Consider the following 10,958-nt stretch of genomic DNA (forward strand, 5'->3'; position numbering starts at 1 on the left):
GTCAGATCCCACCACCAGAGACTTATTCCCCTCCCCACCCCATCAGCATTCTGCAGAGACCATCGCCTCTATGAATCCCTTGTTAGGACCACGCCCCCATCAACGCACCCTCCACTTGCCGCCATAAGAGGTGTAAAACCTGCGCCCACACGTCCCCCCAACTCCATCTAATGCCCCAAAGGATCCTTCCGCATCCAACAGAGATTTTCATATACTACCAACACCTCATCCACTGTGCCCATTGTTCTCGATGCTTTTAAACCTCTATGTTGGTGTGTCTGGATGGCAACTCATGGAACATTTCAGAGAGCATCTCTGGGACACCCACACCAACGAACTCCAACAGCAAGTGGTTGACCACGTCGACTGCCCTCCACTCCGCCAAGGACATGCGAAAGTCCTGGGCTTCCTCCATCGTCAAATCCTAGTCATAGAATCATAAAGATGTACAGCATGGAAACAGACCCTTCGGTCCATGCAGACCAGATATCCCAACCCAATGTAGTCCCACCTGCCAGCACCTGGCCCATATCCCTCGAAACCCTTCCTATTCATGTCCCCATCTAAATGCCTCTTAAATGTTGTAATTGTAACAGCTTCCACCACATCCTCTGGCAGCTCATTCCATACACGTACCACCCTCTGCGTGAAAAAGTTGCTTCTTAGGTCTCTTTTATATCTTTCCCCTCTTACCCTAAACTTAAGCCCTCTCGTTCTGGACTCCCTGATCCCAGGTAAAAGACTTTGTCTATTTATCCTATCCATGCCCCTCATAATTTTGTAAACCTTTATAAGGTCACCCCTCAGCCTGCGACACTCCTGGGAAAACAGCCCCAGCTTGTTCAGCCTCTCCCTATAGCTCCCTAGGACCTTACCATTAAGTGTATAAGTCCTGCTAAGATTTGCTTTCCCAAAATGCAGCAACTCGCATTTATCTGAGATCCACATTCTATCAAGATCGATTACCGCGGTTTTCTCTTCTTCCCGCCCTCCCCAGCTCATCCCAGATTCAACCATTCAATTTTACACCGCCTTCTTGAGTGTCCTACCTGTCCATCTTTCTTCCCATGAATACACTCCACCCTCCAATCCGACCTTTCACCATCACCTTTGCAGCTACGTTCCCCTCATCCCTACCCCCACCGATTTATCAATGAACCCCCTTTCCCCACCACTAAATTCCTGATGAAGGGCTTATGCCTGAAATGTTGATTCTACTGCTCCTCAGATGCTGCCTGACCTGCTATGTTTTTACTGCATCATACTTCTCGACTCTGATCTCCAGCATCTGCAGTCCTCGATTTCTTCTAGGCACAGTGTTAACTGCCAATTAATTAACTGCCAACTATCACTTAAGGATCTTTTAAATTCCTTCTTAAGCTCAGTACAGGATATATGAATGAATCTTGATAACATTAGGTCCAACAAAGTTATGTGGTTAGACCTAATCTTAGAATCCTTCAGTTAACGAATTGTAGGCAGTTTCTTTCTCTCACTCTTTATTGGACACATCTATCTTTATCCTTGTGTGTAAGAAAAATAGAAACATGAACTATTATCTAAAGGGGAGACAATTCAGAAGTTTGAAGTGCAAAGGGATTTGGGAGTTCTAGTTCAGGATTCTTTCAACGTTAACATCCGGGTTGAGTCAGTAGGGAGATAAATGCAAGAGAACATAGAACATAGAACAATACAGCACAGAACAGGCCCTTTGGCCCACGATGTTGTGCCGAACATTTGTCCTAGCTTAAGCACCCATCCATGTACCTATCCAACTGCCGCTTAAAGGTCACCAAAGATTCTGACTCTACCACTCCCATAGGCAGCACATTCCATGCCCCACCACTCTCTGGGTAAAGAACCCACCCCTGACATCTCCCCTCTCCCTTCCACCCTTCACCTTAAATTTATGCCCCTTGTAACACTCTGTTGTACCCGGGGAAAACGTTTCTGACTGTCTACTCTATCTATTCCTCTGATCATCTTATACACCTCTATCAAGTCACCCCTCATCCTTCGCCGTTCCAACGAGAAAAGGCCTAGCACGCTCAACCTACCCTCGTACGACCTATTCTCCATTCCAGGCAGCATCCTGGTAAATCTTCTCTGCACCCTCTCCAAAGCTTCCACATCTTTCCTAAAGTGAGGCGACCAGAACTGCACACAGTACTCCAAATGTGGCCTAACCAAAGTCCTGTACATTTGCAACATCACTTCACGACTCTTGAATTCAATCCCTCTGCTAATGAACGCTAATACACCATAGGCCTTCTTACAAGCTCTATCCACCTGAGTGGCAACTTTCAAAGATCTATGAACATAGACCCCAAGATCCCTCTGTTCCTCCACCTCACTAAGAACCCTACCGTTAACCCTGTATTCCGCATTCTTATTTGTCCTTCCAAAATTGACAACCTCACACTTGGCAGGGTTGAACTCCATCTGCTACTCCTCAGCCCAGCTCTGCATCATATCTAAGTCCCTTTGCAGCCGACAACAGCCCTTCTCACTATTCACAACTCCACCAATCTTCGTATCATCTGCAAATTTACTGACCCACCCTTCGACTCCCTCATCCAAGTCATTGATAAAAATTACGAACAGCAGAGGACCCAGAACTGATCCCTGCGGAACTCCACTTGTAACTGAGCTCCAGGCTGAATATTTACCATCTACCACCACTCTCTGACTTCGACCGGTTAGCCAGTTTTCTATCCAATTGGCCAAATTTCCCTCTATCCCATGCCTCCTGACTTTCCGCATAAGCCTACCATGGGGAACCTTATCAAATGCCTTACTAAAATCCATGACGTCATTTATTTTAAAAAGACTTGAATATAAAGGCAGGGATTTACATTTGAGGCTCTATAAGGCTCTGGTCGGAACACATTGAGAATATTGTGTGTAATTTTGGGCCCCATATAACACAAAGTATGTACAGGCCCTGGAGCATATTCAGAGGTTCAAAGTGTTCCCGGGATAAATAGACAAAATCTTTTCCCTGGGGTCGGGGAGTCCAGAACTAGAGAGCATAGATTTAGGGTGAGAGGGGAAAGATATATAAGTGACCTAAGGGGCAACGTTTTCACACAGAGGGTAGTACATGTATGGAATGAGCTGCCAGAGGAAGTGGTGGAGGCTGGTACATTGCAATATTTAAGAGGCATTTGGATGGGAACATGAATAGGAAGGGTTTGGAATGATATGGGCCGGTTGCCAGCAGGTGGGACTAGGTTGGCTTGGGATATTTGGTCGGCATGGACGGGTTTGACCGAAGTGTCTGTTTCCATGCTGTACATCTCTATGACTCTATGACTCTAAATAGTTTTGCCGATAGGGCATTGAAAGAAGGTGCTGCGAATGGTGCATGTGTCACCACTTGGAGGTCAATTAAGGGAAAACACTGGCTAAAATACTAAGATGTTTTGACTGGCCTGGACTACACAAGAATGTAATTGAATTTTGCTTGACGTGTCATACATGTTTGCTAATCAAAAATCCATATGCAATAATAAAACCCTCACCTTTAATACCTATTCTGGGCATTTGAGGAACCTTTCACAAGAGTCCTGATTGATTGCATTGGTCCCCTACAGCTAACAAAAAGTGGTAATAAGTGTTTATTAACAATGATGGATGTATCAATGAGATTTTCAGAGTCAATCCCGTTGCTCAACATCACAGCTAAAAGGATTGTAAAAGAGTCACTTTATTAATAGAGATTACCAATAGAGATCCAGTCAAATCAAGGATCACACATCACATCTAAACTATCCAAGGAGATTATTGATCATATGCGCCTAAAGGCATTCAAATCTTCTGCGTACCATGCAGAATCGCAGAGAGCATAACAGAAATGGCATCAAACACTAATGACCACGTTGAGGGCATAGGTTCTGGATTATGAAGATGAGGGGGTTCCGTTTCAATTTTGTTGCGATCAGAGATACGCCAAATTAATTGCCAAATTCAGTCCATTTGAAGTAATCTTGGGGCATGAAGTAGGAGGACTAATAAAATTTATTACAGAGAAAATGATAAGTCAGAATTCAGACACATTTGGAATAAGTGTCAAGTTTTATAGAACGATTGAACAGAGCTGGAGAGTTGGCTGGACATAATTCCGAAGTATCACAGCATACAATGAAGCAGCAAGTGGAGAGGAAACCAGAAATTCCCGGTTTTGTAGTTGGGCTTAAGTTATTGGTGTTACTTCCCAGTTTTGTAGTTGGGCTTAAGTTATTGGTGTTACTTCCAGAAACAGGTGAGCCTTTAAAAGCAATGTTTCGTAACCAATATAAAATCGAGAGGAAATTGGGTGACGTGAACGACTTGACAATGACTTCAGACAGGAAGAAATCTCACAGAGTGTGCCATGTGAATATGCTCAAAAACTATTTTGAAAGGGAAGGAAAGCAAGAGGAGATGAGGTAAATGCTTACAGCACAGAAGGAAGGACCAACTTCAGAAGATTCTGAATTGGACATACTTCAAATAAAATTGGGCAATGAGGAAGTTGTCAAAATTGGGATAAACTATTGAGTTACATTTCACAAGAAAATCAAAATGACCTGAAAGAGATATGTGGAAATAAACTTAAAAGTACTTACGTTATTTTATATGCTTTAGAGATTGAAGATGCTGTTCGGATTAAGCAACATTCTTACAGGGCATAACCGTTTAAACGTTGGCACAGGTTCAGAAGGAGATAGAGGGAATGCTTCCAGAATGCAGAATCGAAGTGAGGTACAGTGACTGCAGCTCACCCGTAGTCATGGTGCGAAATCAATTTGCTGCCCAATGGTTACATGTGGACTATCACAAAGTCAAGGCAATTTCAAAGGCTGATGCTTATTCAATTTCCCGATTGGAAGACTGTGTCAAAACCGTGGAACAAGCAACTAACCTTTCTAAGTTAGACTTGCTCACATGATACTGGCAAGTACCTGCCAGAGATAGCAAAGGCGATTTTGGTTTTCGTAATGCCAAATGAACTGTATCAGTTCAAAGTCATGTCATTTGGTATGTAAACCGCTCCAGCCATATTTCAGAGAGTGACTAATCGGGTCATTGCCTGGTTACCCCATTGTGTTGTTTACATTCATGACCTGGTGATTTTTAGTATCTTGAGAAAGGTACATTTACATCATTTGTCGGACTTGCTGGATCGACTTCGGAAGGCAGACTTGCTGGTAAATCTAGCTAAAAGTGAATTAGCCAAAGCTCAAGCCACCTTTCTGGATCATGGTATTGGACATGGACAAATGGCCCCAAGGGATGCCTAAACTAAAGTAATTGGGGAATTTCCTACACCGTCGACGACAAACACAATATTACGGTTCCTGGGATTGAGTGGGTTTTTCCCAGAAGTTTGTGCCGAATGTTGACACTGGCTACTCCACTCACTGAATTGTTAAAATAAGGGCATGAAGTTTCAGTGGACAGCGGACTGTCAGAACGCATTAGAGGCCACATCCTGTGCAGTGGATGCAGTAAATGATGTGTGTGGAGGTGCAGGTTGCGGGAGAAGGTGCCGTTGCATTTCTTGCGGTTGCAGGGGTACCACGAGGAGGTTGAACAGTTCATCCACTTTACCACTGCCTCGTGCTCCCTCGAGGTGGTTGAACAGTTCATCCACTTTACTAACACCTTCCACCCCGACCTCAAATTCACCTGCACCATCTCAGACTCCTCCCTCCCCTTCCTAGACCTCTCCATTTCTATCTCAGGCGACTGAATCAACACGGACATTTACTATAAACCAACCGACTCCCACAGCTACCTAGATTACACCTCCACCCACCCTGACCCCTGTAAAAACGTCACCCCATATTCCCAATTCCTTCGTCTCCGCCGCATCTGCTCCCAGGAGGACCAGTTCCAAAACCGTACAACCCAGATGGCCTCCTTCTTCAAAGACCGCAATATCCCCCCCGACATGGTCGACGATACCCTCCAACGCATCTCTACCACTTCCCGCTCCTCTGCCCTTGAGCCCCGCCCCTCCAACCGCCACCAGGACAGAACCCCACTGGTCCTCACCAACCTCCCCACCAACCTCCATGGACACGGCATCATCCGCCGTCATTTCCGCCACCTCCAAACGGGCTCCACCACCAGGGATATATTTCCCTCCCCTCCCCTATCAGCGTTCCGAAAAGACCACTCCCTCCGTGACTCCCTTGTCAGGTCCACACCCCCCACCAACCTAACCTCCACTCCCGGCACCTTCCCCTGCAACCGCAAGAAATGCAAAACTTGCGCCCACACCTTCCCCCTTACTTCCCCTCCAAGGCACCAAGGGATACTTCCATATCCACCACAAATTCACCTGCACCTCCACACACATCATTTATTGCATCCGCTGCACTCGATGTGGCCTCCTCTATATTGGGGAGACAGGCCGCCTACTTGCGGAACGTTTCAGAGAACACCTCTGGGACACCCGGATCAACCAACCCAACCACCCCGTGGCTCAACACTTCAACTCCCCCTCCCACTCCACCAAGGACATGCAGGTCCTTGGACTCCTCCATCGCCAGACCATAGCAACACGATGGCTGGAGGAAGAGCGCCTCATCTTCCGCCTAGAAACCCTCCAACCACAAGGGATGAACTCAGATTTTTCCAGTTTCCTCATTTCCCCTCCCCCCACCTTGTCTCAGTCAAATCCCTCGAACTCAACACCGCCTTCCTAACCTGCAATCTTCTTCCTGACCTCTCCTCCCCCACCCCACTCCGGCCTATCACCCTCACCTTGACCTCCTTGACCAACTTTTATCTTAACCTGCTGGACACACTTTCCTCATTCCAGAAGAAGGCTTATGCCCGAAACGTCGATTCTCCTGTTCCTTGGATGCTGCCTCATCTGCTGCGCTTTTCCAGCAACACATTTTCCGCTTACACCTCTTCCCAGCCTACCTCATGCAAAAATGCTATCCTGTATTCCCAATTCCTCCACCTCCTCCGTATCTGCTCCCAGGAGGGCCAGTTTCACCACAGAACACATCAGATGGCCACTTTCTTTAAAGACCATAATTTCCCTTCCCACGTGGTTGAAGATGCCCTCCAACGCATCTCATCCACATTCCACACCTCTGCCCTCAAACCCCAATCCCCTCCAACTGCAACAAGGACAGAAGCCCTCGATCCTCACCTTCCACCCTATCAACCTCCACATAAACCGCATCATCCACCAACATTTCCGCCACGTCCAAACGGACCCCACCACCAGGGATATATTTCCCTTCCACCTCTTTCTGCTTTCTGCAAGACCATTGCGTCCATGACTACCTGGTCAGGTCCACGCTCCCCAACAACCACTCATCCCTCCTGGCACCTTCCTCTGCTACTGCAGGAATTGCAAAACCTGCACCCACACATCCACCCTCACCTCATGCAAGGGCCAATGGAGCCTTCCACATCCATCAAAGTTTCACCTGCACATCCACCAATGTCATTTATTCTATCCGTTGATCCCAATATGGTCTCTTTTACATTGGGCACACTGGATGCCTTCTCGCAGCGCAATTTAGGGAACATCTCTAGGACACCCGTACCAAGCAACCACCGCTGCGTGGCCAAACATTTCAACACCCCCTCTCACTCTGTAAAGGACATGCAGGTCCTGGGCCTCCTTCACCGTCACTCCCTCACATCCGACGCCTGGAGGAAAATGCCTCGTCTTCTGCCTCAGAACACATCAACCCCACGGCATCAATGTGGACTTCACCAGTTTCCACATTTTCTCTCCTCTAACCTTATCCCAGTTCCAACCTGCCAACTCAACACCATTCCCATGACCTGTCCTACCTGCCGATATTCCTTCCCACCTATCTGTTCCACCCTCCTCTCCGACCTATCATTTTCATCCCCACCTCCACCAACCTATTGTACTCTTCGATACCTTCTCCCCAGCCCTACCCTCCTCTCATTTATCTCTCCACCCTGGAGGCTCCCTGCCTCATTCCTGATGAAGGGTTTTTGTCCGAAACTTCAATTTTCCTGCTCCTCGGATGCTGCCTGACCTGCTGTGCTTTTCCAGCATCACTCTAATGTAGAAAGTGGGTACTGCAGATTCTGGCGATTAGAGTCATGGTTAGAGTGGTGCTGGAAAAGCACAGCAGGTCAGGCAGCATCCGAGGAGCAGCAAAATTGAGGTTTTGCCATGTACAGACTCTCGTTGTGACGAAGGGACAGCTTTATTAAATCATTGTGCTTTGCAGACTTGAGATCAAAACCTACTTTCGTCATCTTTATTTTTATTCATTCAGGGGATTTGAGCATCTTTGATTAGATCGGCATTTATCACTCAAGCCTCATTACCCGGGGGCATTCAACAGTCAACCACATTGCTGTGCGTCTGGAATTGCATCGAGGTCAGGCGAGGTAAGGATGTCAGTTTCCTTCCTTAAAGGGCAGAACTGAGCCAGATGGTCACTATTCCACGCTTAATGCTGAATAAAGTCAAATTGCAAAATTTGCTGTGGCGGGATTCGAACCCAGACTCGCAGGGCATTACGCGAGTTTCAGAATTGATAGTACTTCGACAGTATCACTAACCCGATGTCTCCTTATCAAGGCTAACCTCAGGCCTGTACACTTGTCCATTTCCGGTGTGAGCGGACTCTTGACCTCATTTCTCAGGAAAGAGCCTGGAGAGTGCGTTCCTTCGGTAATATAAAGACCATGAACTCGTTCATGTCATGAACATCTGTCAGGCAATTGATTCATTTCCATTTCATAAAAATCGCCAAACATTTCTCTCCCTTCTATTTATTATAATTGCTTTTAATGGAATTACATCAATAAAAGGAAAATTAACAACAAATAAGCAGCATAGGATTATCCTTTGAAATATGTTGAAAATTTGCCCTTTCTTCGTAGACAAAATGAAGCCAGATACATTTTGACATTCATGTTCAAGTTAAGCTATTTCTTTTCAAACCATGGCGCTTTACTTTTTGTCCAATAGAAGGGACTGGTGAGTTGTCCCAGAGAAGGGACTATTCATCGAGTTGCAATCATCGTACTTGTGCTGTTCAGAGGAGAAACCGAACCTAATAGAGACTATCATGGGCAAACTTTAATTGTTTTTTGTTCTAGTTCTCTTATTTTTGAACACTAACTAGAAATCGGCGCTGGAATAAGGCGCAATTTTTATTTCTCCCGCTAACTATTGTGTGAGTAGTTCGTCATTCAGACTCCTGAAACTGTCTCACAGTGTGACGATGGTCATGAGGTCGGCCATGTCGACATCATAGAATCTGAGTTCTCTGATTGGGGTGTTGATCAGGTCCAATCAGGAGGCTCTGCCTGACAAGCATAAAAAAGGAATGTCTTTGTCACTGGCCACCCGGGTGTTTTCCTATCTTCCTGGTGGTGGAAATTGAATAAAGATTGGTGCACTTTGTGTCTTTCACTGTGTCTCACACCTGCACACACACACCATGGGTGCTGGGGAAAAAAATAAGCACTACCGCAGTTAGGTGGTAGTGTGGGGGTTAAATTAAAAAAAATTAAAAAAAATAAACAGGGGATTCTTCCTAAAAAAAAACAAAAAAAAATAAAAATAAAAAAGGAATGTCACAGGTTCTGTTCACTCTGAGAACTGGCTCTGACAAAGTGGGATCAGTGTCGCTGACTCTCCACATGTCAGTAAAGTGCGATCGTTTGGCAGATACTGACCTCTCTGGTGTTATGTCAGTTACATGGTGTAACCACGCAGATGTGCTTACTCGCTGAAAACCAACTGGACTTCAGACGGGCAACACAACTGTCGTTGTCATTGAAATGTGGCAAGTTCAGCATATGAGTTTCAGGGTATTCTGATGAAGATGGACACACTCACCAGTCTAACTGTGCTTGGGGAACACAACTTGAGTGAAGGCAATTGTATATAGCCCTCACTCAGAAATGAGGAAACTTAGGTCACCCCTCAGGAAAACCGCAAAACAGAACCAAGCTCCGGCTAAACTGTTGGAATTTTCAACAGGATCTGGTCTAGAAAGCCATTTGAGTTGCTGCCATTATGCAGAGTCAAGACCGCGAGAGAGTCCCACTGTACTTACATTGGTTATAGAAACCCAAAGGCTGGCACCCAGGATAGTGCACACCATGGAATGTAAACAGGAATCTGTTTTGGAACATTTAAATTCCTTCACAATATCCAAATCAAAAACAAGAAAAATAAACGTCTCGTTAAATGTTCGTTCAGTTCTAATGGAGGCGGACACGAGCAAAGCTGTTTTAGGGACCAAAGAATCAGTCATTAACAAAATTGACTATGCACTCCAACACTTAAGTTAGCAAAAGCACCTCTTCCAGACTGAGAACGTACACCAAGGAATTTTTGCAAACGAAGGGAACAACTTCAGTTCTGGTCTATTACCAGAAGTCGCTGCTTCCGTTCCTGCTGAGTGTAGAAAAGGCTTGGGCCCCAGCTTTAATGGGGTGAGATTCATTGAAAAAGATTCACCTAGATAGGCTCAACATTTTATTGCTTGAAATTAACTGTTGTGTGAAGTCATAATAAAACGCTCGGAAATTTTCCGGGAGGCCAAGCGACTGTAAAAGGAGCCAAGGTCAACTTACATGTTGTCCAGGGAACTATTCCACTTTTCTCCAAGGCCCGTCCAAAGTCATTTGGCTGACAGCCGAAAGCAGATGCAGAATTGCCTAAACACGAAAGAATCAGTCCAGTTTGTGAAATGGGCAGCATCGCTTGTACTGATTGTGAAGGTCGATGGTGGGTTCGCCTTGAGGGAATTTTAAACAAATGGGGAACTGCTTTTCGCAGCTGCATAAGTAAGCAATCCCTCCGAGAGAGGAACTTGTACTCAAAGCTGGCACGAGGCTGTCCCTGGACAATTCTGGATATGAATCCTAGAATTATCGAATCCCCTGCAGTGAGGAAACTGGTCCTTCACCAAACAAGCCCACACTGACCCTCCTATATG

The sequence above is a fragment of the Chiloscyllium plagiosum genome, unplaced genomic scaffold (genome assembly GCF_037043375.1).
Source record: "Chiloscyllium plagiosum isolate Xiang-an unplaced genomic scaffold, Cpla_swu_hap1 HiC_scaffold_45, whole genome shotgun sequence".
Classification (NCBI taxonomy): Eukaryota; Metazoa; Chordata; class Chondrichthyes; order Orectolobiformes; family Hemiscylliidae; genus Chiloscyllium; species Chiloscyllium plagiosum.